The following is a 13,110-nucleotide window of genomic DNA, read 5'->3' as shown; positions in this document are numbered from 1 at the left end:
AGTCGTGCCTGACTCTTCGCAAGCCCATGGACTGCAGCCTACCAGGTTTCTCCATCCATGGGATTTTCCAGGCAAGAGTAGTGGAGTGGGGTGCCTTTGCCTTATCCGGGTCTGCTCATCAAGATAGGCAAATCTCAGAGTGTGTGTCTCTCAGAAAGGGGAGCAAAAGGGTCTCGAGAAAGGTGGGTAAAGAGTGAAGTAGTGGGATGGAGAGGGTCTTAGCATTCTAAGGAGAAAGAACTGATTTCTTTCTTTCTTTTTTTTTTTTTTAAAGAAGTACTTCAACTTGGACTTAATGATTTCTTTGAGTTTAGTCCTGAAACATTCTGGTAAGTTCCTATTTGTTTACAGAAGGTAACACTTAAATTTGGGTAATTGAGTTCACATTTGACCTATCACAGCCCTCTGTTCTGTTTCTGCACCCATCAATATCCAAGAGCTATTTGTCTGACCTAGGAGCCATGCATTGGTGTGCATTTGGCTAAAATACATGAGAGAATTTTTTAAATCTTCACCAAATTAAATTCTTCGGGAGCAAGGCTTTCATATTTCTTATTTGTCTCTTCAAGCCCCATACCTAAAAGAGGTTCAGTTCGGTTCAGTCACTCAGTTGTGTCCGACTCTTTGTGATCCCATGAACCACAGCATGCCAGGCCTCCCTGTCCATCACCAACTCAGGTTCAGAGAAGACATTAAAAATAAAAATAATGCTTGCTAAAATACTGACTGAATGAATTAATTAATCATTTCTGTCACCAAAAAGTGAGTCAAGCTCCCATTTCTCAGTTTATATGGAGAATTTATCTTGTTTCAAAGCCTCCAACTCAGACTGTGTTTAATGGCTGAGTGACTAACACACACACAAACAGGGGAAAGGAAGTCTTGTCATTGCTAGAGGAGTTTGCAAACTGACTCTTCCTGCAAAAGCAAAACGGCAAGTAATCGAAAATAGAAAAAGGTGGAAAAGATAGGTAATTCTTTGTCTTATGTAGGTTACTACTCTCCACCATGAAAAAGCAGAATGCCCTGTGACCACAAAATGGTTCAGAACCAATATCTCAATGCAACTACTTCCCTATCAATTAGCAGCAGATGTTTGGTTTCTGAGATATGCACATATCTTCCAGACCTCAAAATATGAAGCAACAAGCAAGAGTGTTACATTCATCAATAAAATGGAGGCCTCAGAGTTAGGCTTATTTTTCAGAAATGTAGAACCAGCATTCTTCTCATGGAACAAGTGTCAGTGAAATCTGTATAGGAAGCATCACTACATCTCTGAAGGTGCCAAGGTGAAATCAACAACTATAGTAGCAGCACAGTGTTTAACCATGATAGTGCTTATCATGTGCTCTGCCACATGATACTGTAATAATTGCTTTATAAATATTACCCACTCCTCATAACATATGAGGAAGTACTACATTACCACCCCCTCCTTAATATAATAAATAAATAATAATTTTTAAAAAAGTAACTCCAAATTTTCCACAACTAGTAAGCAGCAGAATCTAGATACGTGTCCCAGCATTTTGGTCCTGTATCTGTGTTCTTTCAGTTCAGTTCAGTTCAGTTGCTCAGTCGTCTCCGACTCTTTGCGACCCCATGAATCGCAGCACGCCAGGCCTCCCTGTCCATCACCAACTCCCAGAGTTCACTCAAACTCACGTCCATCGAGTCGGTGATGCCATCCAGCCATCTCATCCTCTGTCGTCCCCTTCTCCTACTGCCCCCAATCCCTCCCAGCATCAGAGTCTTTTCCAATGAGTCAATTCTTCGCATGAGGTGGCCAGAGTACTGGAGTTTCAGCCTTACAATCACTCCTTCCAAAGAACATCCAGGACTGATCTCCTTTAGAATGGACTGGTTGGATCTCCTTGCAGTCTGTGTTCTTTACCACTATAAAAATGAAAGTGTTAATTGCTCAGTCATATATGACTCTTTGTGACCCCATAGACTGTAGCCTTCCAGGCTCCTTTGTCCATGGGATTCTCCAGGCAAGAATATTTGAATGGGTAGCCATTCCCTTATCCAGGGGATCTTTTTGATCCAAGGATCCAATTCAGGTCTCCTGCATTGCAGGCAGATTCTTTATCCTCTGAACCATCACTATACTAAAGAAGAAATATAGTATATGCTTACAATTTGGAAAACAAATGATACCTCTGAAGCTTTTAACTAAATTAATTGATAAGGTCTCTTGAGCTCCTGCCAAAAAATTTAACAAACATATATGCCAAACAATGTATTCAGCACTATGTGAATCTCATGGTGATGGGTAAGGAATCATCTCTGCGCCACAATGAGTGATGAGCTATAAAGGGCAGGTGTGTATAACCAATGGCAAGAGGAATCAAATGAAATAAACACAATAATGGAGAAACATTTTTTGATGCAGGAAGGAGGCCAGTGTTAGAAACAATTGACAGTGGGTTCCAAGGCTTTTGATTTATCTCAGATATTTATTTATTTGGCAGTACAGCATGCAAGATCTTAGTTCTCCAACAAGGGATCGAACCCAGGCCCCCTGAAGTGGACACACAGTGTTAACCACTGGACCATTACGGAAATTTCTAAGATACTTGTTTAAATTAAGAGTCCAGCTTTTGAGGGCCTAAAACTATAAACAGAGGGTCATAATATTTGACTAGTGGAGAGAGCACAGATCAGAAATTAAAAGATCTTTAAGACTAATTCTTTCATTAATTAGTAATCTGAGTTTCAGTTACCTTATCTTTTGTATAGATATGTAAGTCCTCCTCCCATATTTATTTACCCTTTTTTTTTGGTTCATTATTTTAGGCAATATTCAGGTAGACAATGTGTAAGGATACACAGAGCAATCAGTAAAATACTGTGAGTGTTAGTATTCTTTGTTTTTTCTCTACTTGGTATCACGCAACAAAACTCGCTGTAGCCACATGGGATGAACACCATCCACAGCTTCAAGGTAGCATTCATATGGTTAACGGAAAGAAGGAATAGATCAAATCTCTTACTATACTGATTTTTTAAAATTATTTAATCACTCAGTTACTTACTTGAAATGATGTGGTAAAAGATGTGATACATATATACAATGGAATATTACTCAGACATAAAAAGGAATGAATTTGAGTCAGTTGCAGTGAGGTGAATGAACCTAGAACCTGTCATACAGAGAGAGATATGTCAGAGGAGAAAACCAAATATCATTTATTAACACATACATATGGAATCTAGAAAAATAATAGAGATGAACCTATTTGCAAGGAAGAAATAGAAACACAGATGTAGAAAACAGACATGTGGACATGGGAAGGAGGGAGGGGAGGGTGAGATGAATTGGGAGAGTTGCACTGACATGTATACACTAGTTCAGTTGCTCAGTCACGTCTGCTCTTTGCAACACAAGGCCAGGCTTCCCTGTCCTTCATCAATCCCCCGAGCTTGCTCAAACTCACATCCATTGAGTCAGTGACGCCATGCAATCATCTCATCCTCTGTCGTCCCCTTCTCCTCCTGCCTGCAATCTTTCCTAGAACAAGGTTTTTTCCAGTGATTCAGTTCTTCACATCAGGTGACCAAAGTACTGGAGCTTCAGCTTCAGCATCAGTTCTTCCAATGAATATTCAGGACTGATTTCTTTTAGGATTGACTGGTTTGAGCTCCTTGCAGCCCCAAGGACTCTCAAGAATCTTTCCCAACACCACAGTTCAAAGGCATCAATTCTTCAGTGCTCAGCTTTCTTTATGGTCCAACTGTCACATCCATACATGACTACTGGAAAAACCACAGTTTTGACTAGATGGACCTTATATATACACTATCATGTGTAAAACAAATAGCTAGTGTATATCTAAAACAGACCAAGATGTGGAGAAATGGAATCCTCATACATTGCTGGTGAGAATGGAAATATACAACTACTGTGAAAAGTGGTATGACAGTTTCTCAAAAAGATAAACATTGCATTTCTGTGTCATTCAGAAAGTCTACTTCTGGGTATACACTCCAAAGCATTGAAACGGGTATTCCACAGGTATTTGTACACACGTTCATAGTAGCATTAGTCATGATAGCTAAAACATGGAAGCAACACAATGAATAAACAAAATATGGTATATACATACAATGGAATATTATTCAGCCTTTAAGAAGAGGGAAATTCTGACACATGCTACAACATAGATAAACCTTGAAAACAGTATGCTAAGCAAAACAACCAGTCACAAAAAAGACAAATGCTGTATGATTCCACTTATATGAGATAACTAGAGTAGTCAACTTTCTAGAAACAGAGTACAGTGGTGGTTGCCAAGGGCGGGGGGAGAACGGAATAGGAGTTAGCATCTAATGGGCATGGAGTTTCAATTGGGGAAGATGACAAAGTTCTGGAGATGGATGATAATGATGGTTGCACAGCAATGTAAATATATTAAATGCCACAGAACTGTATACTCAAAGTAGTTAATTTTATATTATATCTGCTGCTGCTGCTAAGTTGCTTCAGTCGTGTCCAACTCTGTGTGACCCCTTAGATGGCAACCCACAAGGCTCCCCCATCCCTGGGATTCTCCAGGCAAGAACACTGGAGTGGGTTGCCATTTCCTTCTCCAGTGCATGAAAGTGAAAAGTGAAAGTGAAGTCGTTGAGTTGTGTCCGACTCTTAGTGACCCCATGGACTGCAGCATACCAGGCTAAGTCAAGATTAGAGAACTAAGGTAAATTGCATGGCATACACTCCCCCAACTAAAAATAAATACAAAGCAAAGAGATAAGCTAATACTGGTTGATGCATGTGTTGATAAGACAAAAAAATAATAATAATAAAATAAGCTACTAGCCCTAACTGGAAACCTATGACTTCTACCCTAGTCTCTTAGGTATTTCTCTTGGCAAGGTTCTGTAGCACTTTATATTTGACAAGAGATCAGAATGTAGTAGTGATTCAATAACAGTTTAATAAAGAAGACTTTTTTGGTACCTAAGTTTGAGCTTTGAGCTATATAATCTATAAAATCAACTCTCTTAATATGTCCATCCTTTCAGAAAATAACTAAATAATATTACTGGCCTGTGTATGGTATAGTTGGGCTTCCTAGGTGGCTTAGAGGTAAAGAATCTGCTTGCAATGCAGAAGCCACAGGAGAAGTGGGTTCAATCCCTGGGTCAGGAAGATCCCCTGGAGGAGGGCAGGGCAACCCTCTCCATATTCTTGCCTGGAGAATCCCATGGACAGAGGAACCTGGTGGACTATAGTCCATAGGGGCGCAAAGAGTAGGACATGACTGAAGCAACTTAGCATGCACGCACACACATATAGTATAGTTACCTTGACTCGTTAATTAAATCTTCTTACCTGATACCTGTTTTCTTTTGATAGTAGATTCTTCAAAAAGCTGTGAAAATCCTTTATTCTGAGGATGGACATCACATCTGACATAGTCACATAATGCTAAATCGTTACTTTAGATCAATTGCCATTAGCAACTTTATAATGAAATTTCCTAAAACAAAATCAGATGAAATTTAAAATTGATTTTGTGACTAGGGCTCTGAGTCATGCGATCCATTAAAACAAAAACTTTCTAATATTTATACCTGGGATCTAAATCTTATATACTGTCAAATGCTCTAGTCTGTAAGTCTAAGTAGCCAGCAATATTTCTAACAAAATACAGCTAATACATGCATGAATACACAGAAAAATACACATGTACAATCCATTCATTATTGTCACTTTTCCCTTGGGTATCAAAAAGCAACAAAATCTTAGTTTATATACTTTCCCATATGAAAAACAATTACTTGAAATATTGCAAAAAGCTTATGAAAAGGTTTTTCGTCAGTCGTCTCTAGCTAACTTATCAAGCATATACTCCCTGATTATTTTCCTAAAGCACATTTTTGATCACATCACTACATTTCACAGAAACCATCAAGAGTTCTTTATGGCCTGAGAAGTGAACCCAAAAACCTCACTCAAACAGCCCAGTGCCTGGAACAGTCTGCAACTTCCTTCTCCAAGTGCCCTGCACTGCTTTTCCTTATTCAACCTCCTCTCTAAACAAAACAGGCAACCTGCCATTCCTGAACAAACCGAAAATTTCCAGTCCCTAGAACTATTGATTCTGCTTGGTTGCCATGCAATTTTATGTATCTATATTCCACTCTTCCACATCTAAGTGTGCTATAATCATCTTGCTTAGCTGTATACTAGCGTATAGAAAGGAGTACACATACAGATGGGCTTTCCTCCACTGGTTTATAAATTAACACTAAGTACTTTGTGGTATTTGTTTAAAACTTACAAAGCTAGACAGATATTTTGGCTTTCTAGGAATCTGGAAGTCAAAGTTCTACATGATTTTATGCAAGTTTCTCTTTCTGGAAGTAAGTTTAATGAAAAAAAATGCAATCATTTTCAACTTGTTTCTCTGGAAATTTTGACCTTTGAGGAATAAAAAGAAACTGCATACACAAACATTATTTGTATATTCCACAAACATTCATTGAAATCTTCCATGTGCTTCAAATTATTGAAGAAGAAAATGGAAACCCACTCCAGTGCTCTTGCCTGGAAAATCCCATGGACAGAGGAGCCTGGTAGCCTACAGTCCATGGGATCACAAAGAGTTGGACACGACTGAGCAACTTCACTTTCACTTCAAATTATAGATGGTAATTTAAAATGATGGAAAAAATATTAATACATTCTTTGGAGTAAAGAGACATAATTATAATACAGAGTAGACAGTTCTCTTGCCTGGAAAATCCCATGGGCAGAGGACCTGGTCGGCTGCAGTCCATGGGGTCGCTAAGAGTCAGACACAACTGAGCGACTTCACTTTCACTTTTCAGTTTCATGCATTGGAGAAGGAAATGGAAACCCACTCCAGTGTTCTTGCCTGGAGAATCCCATGAATGGAGGAGCCTGGTGGGCTGCGGTCTACGGGGTCGCACAGAGTCAGACACTACTGAAGTGACTTAGCAGCTTAGCAGCAGCAGACAATGACACATTGTGAAAAAAGAGAGACAGAGAGATTGTGCCTGCTTGGGAGGATCCCAGAACGCTTCGCATTAAAGCAAGTTGTTTCCATTTGTCTTCAGCAAATGTCAACCATAATGGAAAACCATTAAGACATCTAAGTATAAAACCTTTCATCATGAATCTGTTTCCATGGTGTCAGTTCTATATGTTTATATAGACTATTTTCTTGGTCTCATGAAAAAGATTTTAATAAATGTATGCACACAAAAACAGTGAAAGTTGCATTTGCCACAAGATAATAGCATTCTTAAATATTAGTGATTTGGAATATTACTGTGTATATTCCTATCCTGGAATAGTTCTCTCTTTGAGATTTGGGGAATGTTTTCAGATTATCTTGTCCTCACAAACTATTGATGTTGTCTGAGTTCATCAGCACAAAATAGGTCCATGAGAGGAAGATAAGCACTTATTTCAGGAACTACACTTGTCTTTCACACATGAAAAGGGCTAGAGGTGACTATGAGTTAATTGCAACTCATTTCAGGGCTCCTCTTGCCTTTAGTGTGTATCTTAAGAGATATACTCCAGATGCACTTTCCTTCTTTAGAAAAATATATGAATTCCTGTGATGAAGGGAGAAGCAACCAAGAAATCCTGCTTAATACATGCTGGAACATTGCCATTAACGAAGGATAAATATAGTCGTTTTTTTGAAATGTCAAGCAGAGCAATGGATTTTTTAAAATATAACAAATATTTATTTAGTTCCTAAAAGTGCCACAGTGTCAGGCACAAGGGACATTGCAGTGAAATAGGCAAATGGTCCATGCTGTCCATACAAGACACGTTGCAGGTTTATGATCTATGGGTTACAAGAAGAGAGAAGGTAAGAGGTTGGAGAAGAGAGGAGATAAAATGCAACTGATTAACAAGCAAACAAATTTCAAAACATAATTTAAAATAGTGATGAGTGCTATGAAGACAATAACTCAGGGCTATCTGATAAAGAGGAAATTGGCAGAGACCTTTGGTTAAGTGGGTATGGAAGGGAGTCATATATAAGAAGGTGATGTTGGAACTGATGCCTGAGTAACCAATTTACAAAACAACAGCCATGTAACAATCCAAGCACAAATGCAATTAGGGCAAAGATCCTAAGGCGGAACATAGGTTGAAAGATTCCAGGGGGAAAAAAAAAGCAGTAGAACAGAAGCATGATGACTGAGGTGCGGGGTGCTCCAAAGTTGTGGGGTTTAGCAAGATCATTTAAGATTATGTAGGAAGATCTTTTAAATTTGTGTAGTATATGTAAGTAGTTTGGATTTTATTTTGTAAAGCCCTGATTTGAAGTCATGGTAAGGATTTCTGTATACTTTTGCATACATTAGTGAAGTAAAAGTTTGATGTTTATATTTATTCAAGCAGCAATGGATGAGGAACTCCTATGTTCTAGAGTCTGGAATTAAAGCAGAAAGTAGACAGGAGGATAGACTTAGTACTTACTCTCTAAGAATTTATAGAGTGATAGAAGAAAAGCACTAAAAGTTCCAAGCATATTATATCACATTTATAAAATGGTTTGGATCATCTAAGGACTGATATACCTTCCAGTCAGTAATATCTTTTCATATAATATGGCATATAAATTGAGCCTTGAAATACAGATGCATTGAGTTGGAAATAGAGGCACAGGGAGGTTCTGGAAAATGGATTATGACAGAAGGAAAAATACAAGACACTTTATGGAATGCAGTGAACAGCATTTAACTAAGTGTGGTTGATACTGGCCTTATATATGAGACAATGAAGTGAAATTTGTTAATTCACTCATTTATTCAGTGAATATTGAGCAAGTACTATGTAAGAGGAGCCATACTAGCTGCTAGTGAGCAGTAATGAATGAGACAAAGTTCTTGTTCTTATGGAGGAGTTCGGTTGGTGGGAGGGGTAGATAGACAATAAATAAATAAGTAAATACAGACTGCAAGGTGATAGTAAATGCTATGGAGGAATATCAAGCAGAGAGGAAGAGTAGGTAGTTTGTAGGTAGTTAAACTTTCACGAAGGGTAATAAGAAAGACTCGTCTAATAAGTGACATTATAGCAAAGACCTAAAGGACATGAGAGAGTGACTCATTCAAACACCAAGGGAAGAGAATCAGAGCAGAAGAAGCAATCAGTAGAAATGCCCTCAAGTGAGAGCATACTAGGAATGTTCAAGTACAGAGACAGGTGTAACTACAATATTGGATGAGTTGAAAGTGATAGGAAATGAGGTTGCAGAAGTGCTTTGGGAAGGAGAGGATATAGACATGAGCATCTGGTAGGTGATAGCAAGTTGGGAAGCCAGTGGAAGGCAATGAACAAAATGGTAGAATGTTCTGAATTTCACTGCCAAGGGACACTATGACTCATGCGGTGAGAAGATGAGCATGAAACAGAAGCAGTAGGCTATGGACATTATCCAGGTGAGAGGTGGTGGTGACATGGATCTGGATCTTGATGGAGGAAGTGATGAGAAAGGCCAAATTGTGGAAATACTTTGAACAATAAAGTTTAACAATGGGTCAAATATTGATAAAAGTAGAGTCAGATTGACACCAAGTTTTTTAGCTGAAGTAACTAGAAGGATAGAGTTGACATTCACTCAGAAGAGAAAAACCCCAGAAGAACAGGGATTTGTTAGACAATCTAAATGGCAGTTATATACACAGTTTAAGATGCCAATTTGTAACTAAGTAGAGATTTTGATGGGCAGTTGAATGTATGGGTCTCGGGTTCAGGGCAAATGACTTGGCTGGAAATAAAAGTTGGGGAGTCATCAGAAGATACATGGCCTTTAACACCTTGTGACTGTATTATCTGAACAGTGGGGTAAATCTAGTGAGAAAAGATGAAGTTTGAGTCCTGAGGTACTACAGATTTAGAGGCCAGACAGAGGAGGAAAAATCAGCAAGGAGAGGAGTTCTAATGATGAAGGAAGTAAAAAGTGAGTCAAAAGGAATTAGTCTGCCAATAAATTAATGAACATAGAGTAATCAACACCAACAAATGCATTTAAGTAATATAAGAATTGAAAAGTCCCCATAGCATTTGGTATTGGGGAAGTAATTAGTGACTTAGCAAGAACAGTTAGAGTGGAGTGGTAATAATTTAAACTTCACCAAAATAGGATTAAGACAGAAAAGACAGAGAAGAATTAGTGAAAGTTAACTCCTCTGAAGAATTGATGCTTTTGAACTATGGTGTTGGAGAAGACTCTTGAGAGTCCCTTGGACTGAAAGGAGATCCAACCAGTCCATCCTAAAGGAAAGCAGTCTTGGGTGTTCATTGGAAGGATGCTGAGGCTGAAACTCCAATACTTTGGCCACCTCATGCAAAGAGTTGACTCATTGGAAAAGACCCTGATGCTGGGAGCGATTGAGGGCAGGAGGAAAAGGGGACGACAGAGGATGAGATGGCTGGATGGCATCACCGACTTAATGTGCATGAGTTTGGGTGAACTCCAGGAGTTTGTGATGGACAGGGAGGCCTGGCGTGCTGTGATTCATAGGGTTGCAGAGTCAAACACCGACTGAGCGACTGAACTGAACTGAACTGAACTGAACTCCTCTGAGGGGGGCTTCCCTGGTGAAGAATCCGCCTGACCATACAGGAAATGTGGGTTTGATCTCTGGGTAGGGAAGATCCCCTGGAGAAGAAAATGGCAACCCACTCTAGTATTCTTGCCTGGGAAATCCCATGGACAGAGGAGCCTGGCAGGCTATAGTCCATGGAGTCGCAGAAGAGTCAGACACAGCTTGGGGACTGAGCACGCACACAGATGGGGTAGCAAATGTTTGTAGAAATTTTTTTCTTCTAATTGCTTTTTGCTGCTCAATGAAATAGAAGGCAATTTTATCAGCTGAGAGTGAAGCCAGAAAGGAGGTGGTTATAGAGAAGATTTAGAGGAGACCTCTAAAGAAGTAGGAAGAAAAAATGGACGTTTCCCTAAGTGGACTATAAGTCAGTGTAAAATGTCTAAGATTAGCAGGCATGTATTTAAAAGTGGTGTCATTAAGTAAAGAATATGTTTTACTCATTATGATTGCAGAAGCAGTAATGAATTTAATCAACTTTAATTTTGTGAAATTAGTATGAAGTGAGGGGCAATAAGGAGATCAGCCCTGGGATTTCTTTGGAAGGAATGATGCTAAAGCTGAAACTCCAGTACTTTGGTCACCTCATGTGAAGAGTTGATTCATTGGAAAAGACTCTGATTCTTGGAGGGATTGGGGGCAGGAAGAGAAGGGGACGACAGAGGATGAGATGGCTGGATGGCATCACTGACTCGATGGACGTGAGTCTGAGTGAACTAAGGGAGTTGGTGATGGATAGGCAGGCTTGGCGTGCTGCGATTCATGGGGTTGAGAAGAGTCGAACACGACTGAGCGACTGAACTGAACTGAACTGAGGGGCAGTATGATGCATGGAAGAATTCTAAACTATTTGAAGACATAAGGGATATAAGTACAGTGAAAACATGATAAGATCTAAAAAGTATAGTTCCTGAAATACTGGAGTTTAGATACAAGGAAGACGGATTTGGAGCTGATAAGTTTGAAGATATTTTGATTACTCATATTTGATAAAGTCTAGTTGTTTTCCTCAAAGTGACTGGTCAAAGCTAGACCAAAAAATGGAATCATTTACAAAGCGGTAAAGAAATCAGGATAAAATGATCAATTTCCAGTATATGAAATAAGGGCCACAGATTTCATCTTAGAGTATGTGAGATATGCTGAAATTTTTAGGAAAAGTGCCCATGATAAGTATTTTGAAACAGGTAATCAGGGGAAGGGGATGTGGACAGAAACTGAAAGTAGGAGAGAAAAATAAGCAGTCTAATAACACCTTACGGAGTAAAAATGCAAAGGCAAAAACTGAGGAGAAGTTGGGTTGTATAAAGAAACATACAGACTGGACGCATGGTCTCAAGAATTTGGCATTCAAATCAGGTAGACAGGCTTGTAAGTAAATAATTTTGACCAGATGTGATAAACGCTGTGTCACAGATATGCACAAAATGTTATATAGACACGAAAGGGAATTAAACAATTCTGACGGTTCTGCAATGAGCAAAATTGAGGGATAAAGGAAAAATTTAACTGAAGACAAAATTGTTAGTTGAAAGCGGAGTGGTCATTTTCCAAGCAGAGGAAGGTAGAACTGGGTGTGCTCAGTAGAGAGAAGAGAAAGCTTAATATCTAAGCAGTGCAATAATATGACATGTCTAGTAGATAGTGCTGTTTTGGATACATTTTAGCATGGATGCTAGAGGGGGCATAGTGGGAAATAAGGCCAGACTTAGAAGTTGAAGGCAGTTGTGAGTAATTTGGAATGGCAACCGAAGGGATTTGGACCCTTTTCCTATGGGTACAAAGCTAGTGGAGGTGATGGAATTCCAGTTGAGCTATTTCAAATCCTGAAAGATGATGCTGTGAAAGTGCTGCACTCAATATGCCAGCAAATTTGGAATACTTAGCAGTGGCCACAGGACTGGAAAAGGTCAGTTTTCATTCCAATCCCAAAGAAAGGCAATGCCAAAGAATGCTCAAACTACCACACAGTTGCACTCATCTCACACTCTAGTAAAGTAATGCTCAAAATTCTCCAAGCCAGGCTTCAGCAATACATGAACCGTGAACTTCCTGATGTTCAAGCTGGTTTTAGAAAAGGCAGAGGAACCAGAGATCAAATCGCCAACATCCACTGGGTCATCAAAAAAGCAAGAGAGTTCCAGAAAAACATCTATTTCTGCTTGATTGACTATGCCAAAGCCTTTGACTGTGAGGATCACAATAAACTGTGGAAAATTCTGAAAGAGATGGGAATACCAGACCACCTGACCTGCCTCTTGAGAAACCTATATGCAGGTCAGGAAGCAACAGTTAGAACTGGACATGGAACAACAGACTGGTTCCAAATAGGAAAAGGAGTACGTCAAGGCTGTATATTGTCACCCTGCTTATTTAACTCATATGCAGAGTACATCATGACAAACGCTGGACTGGAAGAAACACAAGCTGGAATCAAGATTGCCGGGAGAAATCTCAATAATCTCAGATATGCAGATGACACCACCCTTATGGCAG

The 13,110-nt window shown here is 39.3% G+C and overlaps 1 long non-coding RNA gene across 1 annotated transcript in view; it reads right to left on the bottom strand.

Annotated features, from left to right (window-relative positions):
• Positions 1-13,110, bottom strand: part of LOC104996443 — a 40,640-nt gene that overhangs the window by 16,965 nt on the left and 10,565 nt on the right. The window contains exon 2 of the long non-coding RNA XR_826191.1: positions 5,342-5,489. This is a non-coding gene — a long non-coding RNA (uncharacterized LOC104996443). The remainder of the gene's footprint in view (positions 1-5,341; positions 5,490-13,110) is intronic.

Source organism: Bison bison, unplaced genomic scaffold (genome assembly GCF_000754665.1).
Source record: "Bison bison bison isolate TAMUID 2011002044 unplaced genomic scaffold, Bison_UMD1.0 scf7180017864294, whole genome shotgun sequence".
Classification (NCBI taxonomy): domain Eukaryota; kingdom Metazoa; phylum Chordata; class Mammalia; order Artiodactyla; family Bovidae; genus Bison; species Bison bison.
This window is presented reverse-complemented; position numbering and strand designations above follow the sequence as displayed.